The sequence below is a fragment of the Lactuca virosa genome, chromosome 8 (genome assembly GCF_052849685.1).
Source record: "Lactuca virosa cultivar CGN04683 chromosome 8, Lactuca_virosa_CGN04683_v6, whole genome shotgun sequence".
Classification (NCBI taxonomy): Eukaryota; Viridiplantae; Streptophyta; class Magnoliopsida; order Asterales; family Asteraceae; genus Lactuca; species Lactuca virosa.
The window spans coordinates 64,601,740-64,610,411 of NC_136433.1; the positions used below are offsets into that span (position 1 = coordinate 64,601,740).

Here is an 8,672-nt window from a genome sequence, read left to right on the forward strand (position 1 = left end):
TCGTCCGTGTGCAAAGAGTAAACAAATGGGAAATGGCCACACTGTATAGCATAAAACTGCCCCCCCCCTCCCTGTGTTTTTTAAAGTCCACGTCGTGGGCTTTTGTATTGAGCTAGACTGATCGTGCTGTATTATATTTCCACGACATGGGCTTTTATAGTACGACACGAATTGAGATTTTAATCTCGGAATGTCCATTTTTAATATAAAAACCTTAATTTATTTATCACTTAAAATTTTTTAGAACCCCACACATGATTTTCACCAATTTCTTTAATAATTAAAACAATTAGATGATTAATTATCCTACAAATCAACTAAAATGTAAAAAATTAAACTAAGTTAAAAAACGAAAAGAAATTCAAACCAAGCTCGGGTTGCCTCCCGAGAAGCACTTCTTTTTGTTGGAGTTTTGAGCCAGACTCCTTGCCATCTTACGTTGAATTAGTCGGAGTATCCACCACCAATTGCACCTTTTGCTCCTTCCATTTCCTTTTATATGCTTGGACTCGTCTACGATACGCCTTTTTGGAATTTTCTTTTTTACTCTTTTCACTACCTTCTTCGAGCTTTCTTTTAATTCCCTTATTTTCCACAAGTTTAACTTCTTCGTTTTTATGCTCCACGGGCACCATCCTCTTTTCCATAATTGAACTTCTTAAATTAGAAGTAACATCCTCTTCATCACTGGACACCAATTCTTCACTATCTTCACTTACCCAAGATGTAGGAGTTTTATAAGCAATAATTTCAAAGACCATATGAACATATGCTCTCGGTTTGGTGTGGTTGACTTGTCGAATCTCTTCTTCCATAAGCTTTTCTAATTCCTCAAGTTCATTCTCTTTATCGACATTGAAAACTTCATCTTGAACATCACTCCCTTGGAAACCATCTTCTACTCAAAAAGTAGCTTCATCATCTCCCACTCTCAAGGTAAGCTTCGATTCGCGAATATCAACCAAGGCTCTAGCAGTATTAAGTAGAGGTCAACCCAAGATAATTGGGACATTGTTGTCTTCTTTCATGTCCATTATGACAAAGTCAATTGGAAAAACGAACTTTCCAATTTTCACTAAAATATCTTCTACAATGCCTCTAGAATATGTCACTGAACGATTGGCCATGTGAATTGTCATTCTTATAGCCTTCAACTTTGGATTATTGCGCTTTTGATAAAATGAGTAAGGCATTAGATTTATGCTAGCCCCAGAATCAGCTAAAGCATAAGTCTTCAAATTATTCCCAAATTCTCATGGAAGAGTGAGGCGTCCAGGATCTCCCATCTTCTTTGGTAACTCTCCCATAATCGCTTTAGAACTCTGCTCACTTAGAATTACCTTAGAATTCATTTCTAATTGTTGGCGAGTATTGATTAAATCTTGCAAAAACATGGCATACTGGGGAACTTGAGATAATGAATCAATGAAAGGGGTATTTATTGGAATACCTTTTACTTGTTGCATAGACTTCAAATACTCCTGTACCAGTGGATGGATATTAGCTCAGGAAGGAAACGGTAAAGGAGGATGATAAGCAGGAACCTTATCCAAATTTTTATGATCAGACCTATCCCACGCCGTGGATATTGAATCTCCACGTCGTGGATCTAGTGTTTCAGCAAGTTTATTTTCTTCGAGTTTGGACTTCTTTGGCTTTGGCTCGGATTGAGATGGATTGACTTCAAGTGCTTCAAGGAATTCAGAAATGGTGTCCTCTTCAGTTTCTATTATCATTACGTGTGATTGAGGCTTTTTCTAGGGAATTGGGTTAAATAATCTTTCATTCACCAAAGTGGTTAGTTGACCAAGTTGGGCTTCGATATTTTTAATTGATGCCTGCTGATTCCTTAGCAATGCTTGCTTGTCCCTTATCACTGCATCAGTGTCATCGTGTCTTTTCTCGGAAGCCTCCATAAATCTATATAAAATAGACTCAAGATCAACTTTCTTTTCAGGAGGTTCTTGTTCTTTTTGGTAGAAGCCTCGGTCAGTCTGCCTATATTTTTCTTCTTTTAGCTTCTTATACGCATCATATGGTAACCACTCCCTCTTTGGTTTCCTCCAATTTTCATCGTACTTATCCCCACTCGATTAGCAAACTTGCACCTTTTTATTTCCATGTTCATCCAAGGGGCAATCTTTTGTTAAGTGTGGACCATTGCACCATTCACAACCGACTCTGATAGCATGAATTGATTGGTCTATCTTGATCATTCTTCTGTCCATGGTGTCAAGCATAGCTAGTACAACAGCCATGTCTTGAAAATTTCCTCCCCCAACTCCTTTAATTCCATCATGTCTTGGATTATGGTACTCACGAGAATGCTTTGAGAACTTTTCAATCAATTCCTTTACTTCACCCGGATTTTTCTTAGTCAGTGGTCCTTGAGAATCAAGGAGTTGCCTTGTCATGACATTCACCCCGTCATAGAATATAGACAAATCTTGTTGTATGTTAAGGTCATTTTGAGGACATTTTCTTATTAACCCTTTATAACGCTCCCATGCCTCATAAAGTGACTCACCCGGTTGTTGCTCAAAGTTGGTTGTTGCCTTCTTGAGTTTAGATATCTTGGATGGTAGGCAAAATTGTTCTAGAAATTTCTCGCACATCTGTGCCCAAGTAGTAATTGCACTAGATAGAAGTGCTTTCAACCAATCTTTTGCAGCTCTTTTAAAAGTGACTGAAAGCATCCTTAGCAAGACTATCTCTCTAGGAACATTTGGGACATTGAAATAGTCTGCAATGTCATTGACCTCATCTAAATGCTTGTAAGCATCCTCATGATACCTCCTAGAAAATGGTACAACCTTAAGCGCAGTAAGAATGTGTCCTTTCAACTCGAATGTTGCAGTGGCGGGAATTGTAGGTTGTACTAAACCATGACCAGCATCGTCTCTTATCCGCTTCTTGTATGCCCCCATGGACATATCCGCAATGTTTGCCATTTCGTTTTCTTGATCGTCTTTGGGTTCACTTTTCTCTAATTTGAATTCATGTTCTGACTCGTATTCAGATTCTTGTGGACTAGGTATTTAATGAAGATCTTCAATTTTACTTTTGTGCTTCGTAGATGTACTTGACTCTCCCACATTCTTCCATTTCTTCTTTCCCAAAACCGATTTAAGGTATTTAAATGGTGAGTTCTTTGGTGGTTGGTCTTCTTTCACGTTTTTATTCGTCGTTTTGTGAAGGGCCGACTCTGGATCTTCAAGCAGTGGTACCAAAGGTTTGTTGGAACCTCTGGTCATGAACTACTATAAAATAAACAAAAATAAAAACGTAAATCTGAACATAAATTAAAAAAATACTAAAAATACCTTCGTAACTGAACCCACGTCGTGTACTTAAGGTCCGCGTCGTGGTCTCAGATCTGAAACAAAAAATAATGCAGAAAATTAACTTTTTGCAGGTTTTACCCCACAAAAAGGATCGATTAACTCAAATCAAATAAATTAACAATCAAATAAGCCGTTCCCCGGCAATGACGCCAAAAACTTGATGCGTGCAAATAGCTACACCTAATTTTACCTACTATCTAACTAGCTATTCGACCAAAGGCAGTGTACCTTTTCGCAAATAGTATAACACAAACAGTCGGGTATCAATCACAGGGAACGGTTTCAATTATTTAACCTACTTACTATTAAATTAATCTAATATTCAAACAAGAGTCAAATGAGTTTTTTATCTAATTTTGCAAGTTTAGATGAAGTTAATTTATCAACAACTATTCAATCAATTTATAAAAACACTTCTGTTAGTTTGAATCCACTTTCCCTCAATGGTTTAAATATTAATTATGACAATTCTCGTTGGTTACCAATTAAAGTATTATTAGCAATTCAATTCCAAATTTACCAATATTCAATTAATTTATGTAGAGCTATGCATGGTCACACATAATTTAAAACAGAATCAATTATTAAATAGGATTGGAGCTATGTAAGATTGAGTTAACAAACACAATTGTGGTCACAATATGAGTTCTCTAGCACAGCGAAATTCAATACTTCAATTGCTTATCTAAGATTGGTTTGATCTTATCTCTAATAATATAATGTTCACTAAATTACTAAGTAGTCAAATTCATGCAGATTAATGGTCACTAAACTACACATAATATGAATCAAAGCAATCAAGTATCAAGTTAAGCATGCTAGGTATAAACAATCACACATAAGACATTAACCAACTAGAAAAGTCTATATTAACATAAACGCCCGTGTTTCTAGGCTAGACATTAGTCTTGACATAATAGTGTAGGTTAACCTTTGTAACTCATTTTGAAGAAATGAAGAGGAATTATGTGATTATTATGTGAATTATGTGTTTTATGCTTAATTATTAGGATTTAATTAATTAAGAATAAAAATGAGCGTTGAAAATAAATATTAGATAAAGCCGATATCTATTAAGAAAGTTGTAGTAGTCGCGACAAAGATTCCGGATATATAAAGAATACCGAAATCCGAGTTATAACGAAGAAGTTATGACATGTCGAAGTTCCACGACAAAACCGACACGGTGCCGAATGACGTAAAAAGTGAGTTTTTGATAAACTACTTTTTAGCCTTGGTGACCTAAATGAAAGTCGTAGTGTTCGTTAAACCGAGAGTATGTATAAAAGGAACGTCCAAATCTGACTTCGTATGAGGAAGTTATTATTTTTCTAAGTTTCAGCTTAGCAATAGACAGCTAAAAACTCGAATTTTAGATCGAGTGATTTTTAGCCGACACAAACTAAACGAGAATCGAAGGTCTCGCCAATAGTAGTACAACGGTAAAAAGACAGACGAAAACGGACGTCGGATGAAGAAGTTATGAATTTTTAACGGATTTTCCTGTCCCGGTCTGTTAAAAATAATAATATTAAAATTAAATTCAAAATTAGCCGACGAAGTCTAAACGAAAGTTGTAAAGCGTAATTTTACCTACACGTTCATATAAAGAATGTCAAAAACGGAGCCCGTATGCGAAAGTTATGGGTTTTAGAAGTTTTGGCTCAAAAATCGAGAAAAACACGAAATCCGAGAAATTTCGCATGGTCCGGAATAGGCCACGTCACCTCGCCTGCGGAGCTGCCCTGTGTCCGATCTCGGTGAGTCATCAGATGCGTGTCCGATCCGGAGAGCAGTCCGAAGCGCGGTCCAATAGGAGTCTGACGCGTGCCCGGTGACTCCTCGCATCCGAAGCCGCCTCACCTCGCATCCGACGCGTGTCGCACCAGGTGTCCGAGCCTCGCATGCGCGCCACCTGCCCCTCGCATCTGCTTCCATGTGTTCGTTTCTCAGCCCTCGGATCTGAAGCCTCCCCCTATTAATAGAAGGGTGCGAACCCTCCCGGTGGTAATTTGGAAAATTGTCATATTTCACCCCTAAACCCATATTTCTTCCATTTCAACTTCCCCCAAAGCCCCGATATTATGCCAAACACCCAAAATACATTCTGAAGTGCCCAAAGACCCGAAAAAATTTATATTTTCGTTTTTGAAGCCCAACCCTCGCAGAGCCCGGTTTCTCAATAAAACTCCCGGTTTTATTAGAAACGATTGTTTTAGGAAACGAAGTGCTGCCCGATTATCATTAAATCAAGTGAGTGTGTAGTCACTTTCATCTTACACCTAGATATGAAGTATTTTCTATAAAATACGTGCCATGTGTAATTATATTAATTGTTTATTTGAGGTGACTGTTGAATAGATGTTTTATACAAGTTTGAAACTGTATATATGTATTTTATCTACAAATATGTTGGGTAAAACACGGGTAGACGAAATAGTCGATGTGTGTTAAGATGATGAGAGGCCTCGATGTTGTTGTTGTTGTTGTTGTTGTCATCTAGCGGAGTATAGATGACGACCACAGACCTTTCTAGATAGTCCAGTGGAACACTAGCAGGGTCGCATCCTGTAGGTGTTGGTGAACTATATGTTCGTTGGTGTACTCCATCCCCCTCATGGTTGCCTTTAGGACATGTATGGCTGAGGAGTCCCCTTAGCAGTAGTGTCCATCCCGATGATAATCCTTTGGCTAGGTCCCTTGTGATAGGTGTTTAGGGACGTAAAGTGAGGATAACGGGAATGGGTAATCAGGGTTATGGTTGATTGATGAATTTAATAAATTTATTATTATTGTCGGTTGAAAACCCTATATGCTCACCAGGCTCCCAAGCCTGACCCACTCAGCTTTTTATATTACAGGTAGTGGACCCCGAGCATAGTCAGATGATGATGAGAGGTTTTTGGATTATAGGCCAGTAGTTGTAAATAACTGTTGTAAGGCTTATAATGTCTTGTTTATGCTTTTGATCTGTATCGGAACATGACATCCCGAGGTTTTGATATAAAATGAAAATATATATTTATTAAAGAAAGGTTTTGATAAATTTTTATCATGTTTTGTTTTGGGAACAAATTCCGCAACATCTTTTAAAAGGATTACTTTGATTTTATTTTAAAAGCATAAATTAAATCGGTCTTTTCTGGCCGAGAAATTAGGGGATGTCACAGTTTCTGACTTGTATTCTTCTAAAAAAAGACTTCTGGAACTCTATTCTTCCAAACACCAAAAACCCCCAAACCCGTAAGTGTTAAAGATATATATACTTGTCATGAAATTACATTCCACGTCATGGAATAGGGCTCCACGTCGTGGACGTAGATGAATCCTTATCGGGCAAAGATTTTGACTTTTCGCGTACTCATCTTCCAGAATTTTCCTTTCTACGTCGTGTTAGTGATATCCACGACGTGGATACAACTGTTTTTGTGGGTTTTCTTCTCTTTAGTCTTCCAAGCCTCCAAAGTTTCTTCTTTTGCCACTTTTAGTCCTTATTCTTCAAAATGACTTCTTTTAGCTGTAAAATACAATTTAATCTTATAAGTACCATTATTCTATGCAAATAACCAAAATACGTATAAAATGTATTCAAATATTGCCTAATAGTATGTATAAATATGGCAATATCATATATTATGGTGATCAATTCATGATTGTTCTTCAGATTCCGCATTTGTCATCTCGTTCTTTATTCTCAACAAGTGGTATCAGAGCGGATTCTTGTAGATCTCAGCGATTATTGCAAGAATCGATCAGATATGGGAAAATTTTATCATGAATCTCACTTTGTTCTTCAAGTTTTGTAAGTTCTCTAAAAAGAAAAAGTGAAATATCTCTTATTATTGCAAAACCCAATTAAGATCTGTTATCTTCTACACATTCTATCATCTGATTTGTACTTAATTCGTGTTTTGGAAGTAAACTAGAAGAAGAATTTCGTGTTTATTCTCATATTTGTGTTCATATATGTTTTCTCTCTCTAGAAACCATCTCAGATCCATTTTCTCTCTCTAAACCATCTTGAAATCCGTTTTCTCTCTCTAGAAACCATCTCAAATCAGTTTTCTCTCTCTAGAAATCATCTTAGATCCATTTTCTCTCTCTAGAAATCTTATCAGATCTACTTTCTCTCTCTTCAAGTTCAGTTTCTTGTTGAAGATCTAATGGATTATTTATTGTTTGACTCCATTTTAGAACTTGGATTAAAGGTTACTAAACTAATCTATGGTGTTAACAAATCGACTATGTGGCATATTCTTGGTCAATCTACGTTGAAGAACACTACTGAGTTGTATAATCTTTTTGTTGATAAGAAAATATCTGAATACACATGTATTGATATGGGTGAGTTACAAAAGAATGAGAAATTAGTAGAGCAATTTTGTATTATCCAAAGACATTTAGATCGAGAAAATAAACAACAGATTTTGGAGATGAAAAGAGCTGAAAAGAAAAAGGAAGATGTTCTTGATGTTCTTGGTGAAGTTCTTGCTGAAGGGGAGTCAAGAGTTTCAAGTCTTTCAGAAGTGTCACAATCCGAATCTGGTGTTTCAAATAGTGAATCGCAAAGCAAATCTCCTAAAATCGTGAAAGTGAAGATGTTTTGCTTTATTGGAACTCAAACAGAAGATTTTTCATGTTCTGATGATGTTTTTGAAGGAAATGTTCCTTACAGAAAAAGCCAATAATTCAAGATGTTCAGATTTACCAAACTCCAAAAGTTTGTGTACCAAAGGCTTGTGATGTTCAAATTCTAAAATATAATGAGGTTGTTCAGATCCGAAAATCATTTCTGAAACCTCAAAATCTGAAAAGGAAGAAGAAGAAGAAGAAGAAAAGTAAAATGAAGAAGGTTTGGATGTAAAAAGTACAAGTCCCTCAAGCTTCTGAAAAAGTTCAGAAAGTTGAAGCCAAACATATTCAAAGAAAATTCAATTCTCATTTTTCTTCAGATGAAGATTTTAGAAGTTGCAGGAAAGAGAAAAGAGTATTTGGTTGGTTTAATGAAATTTTTGGAAATTTTTGTTTTCCAACTAAAAAGCGGATATCGTTCTCAGAAGATGATCATTTTTCTTCAAAAAAAAGTGGGTATGCAAAAAGTCTTCATCAAATTTGAATCTTAAATGGGTACCAACTGTTTCATAAACCTTTGTCAAAAAAAAGGTCAAAATGTGACGAAAATTCAGTAAAAATGGTGAAATTTTATTGAAGAAATCAATTTTTATTGATTTTTAAAAGGTTGGAATTGACAAAAAGCTGAAAAGTTGAAAAAGATTGACTGAAAAATGACATTTTCTGCAAAAAGGGGTGAAATCTGACATGTGGCAG

At 36.2% G+C, this 8,672-nt stretch overlaps 1 non-coding gene across 1 annotated transcript; it reads left to right on the forward strand.

Moving 5' to 3' along the window:
- The first annotated feature begins 2,460 nt into the window (after positions 1-2,460).
- On the forward strand, positions 2,461-2,567 carry LOC145135296 (small nucleolar RNA R71). Its single transcript, XR_013719759.1, has one exon. It is a non-coding gene; the product is annotated as a small nucleolar RNA R71 (small nucleolar RNA).
- The last annotated feature ends 6,105 nt before the right edge of the window (positions 2,568-8,672 follow it).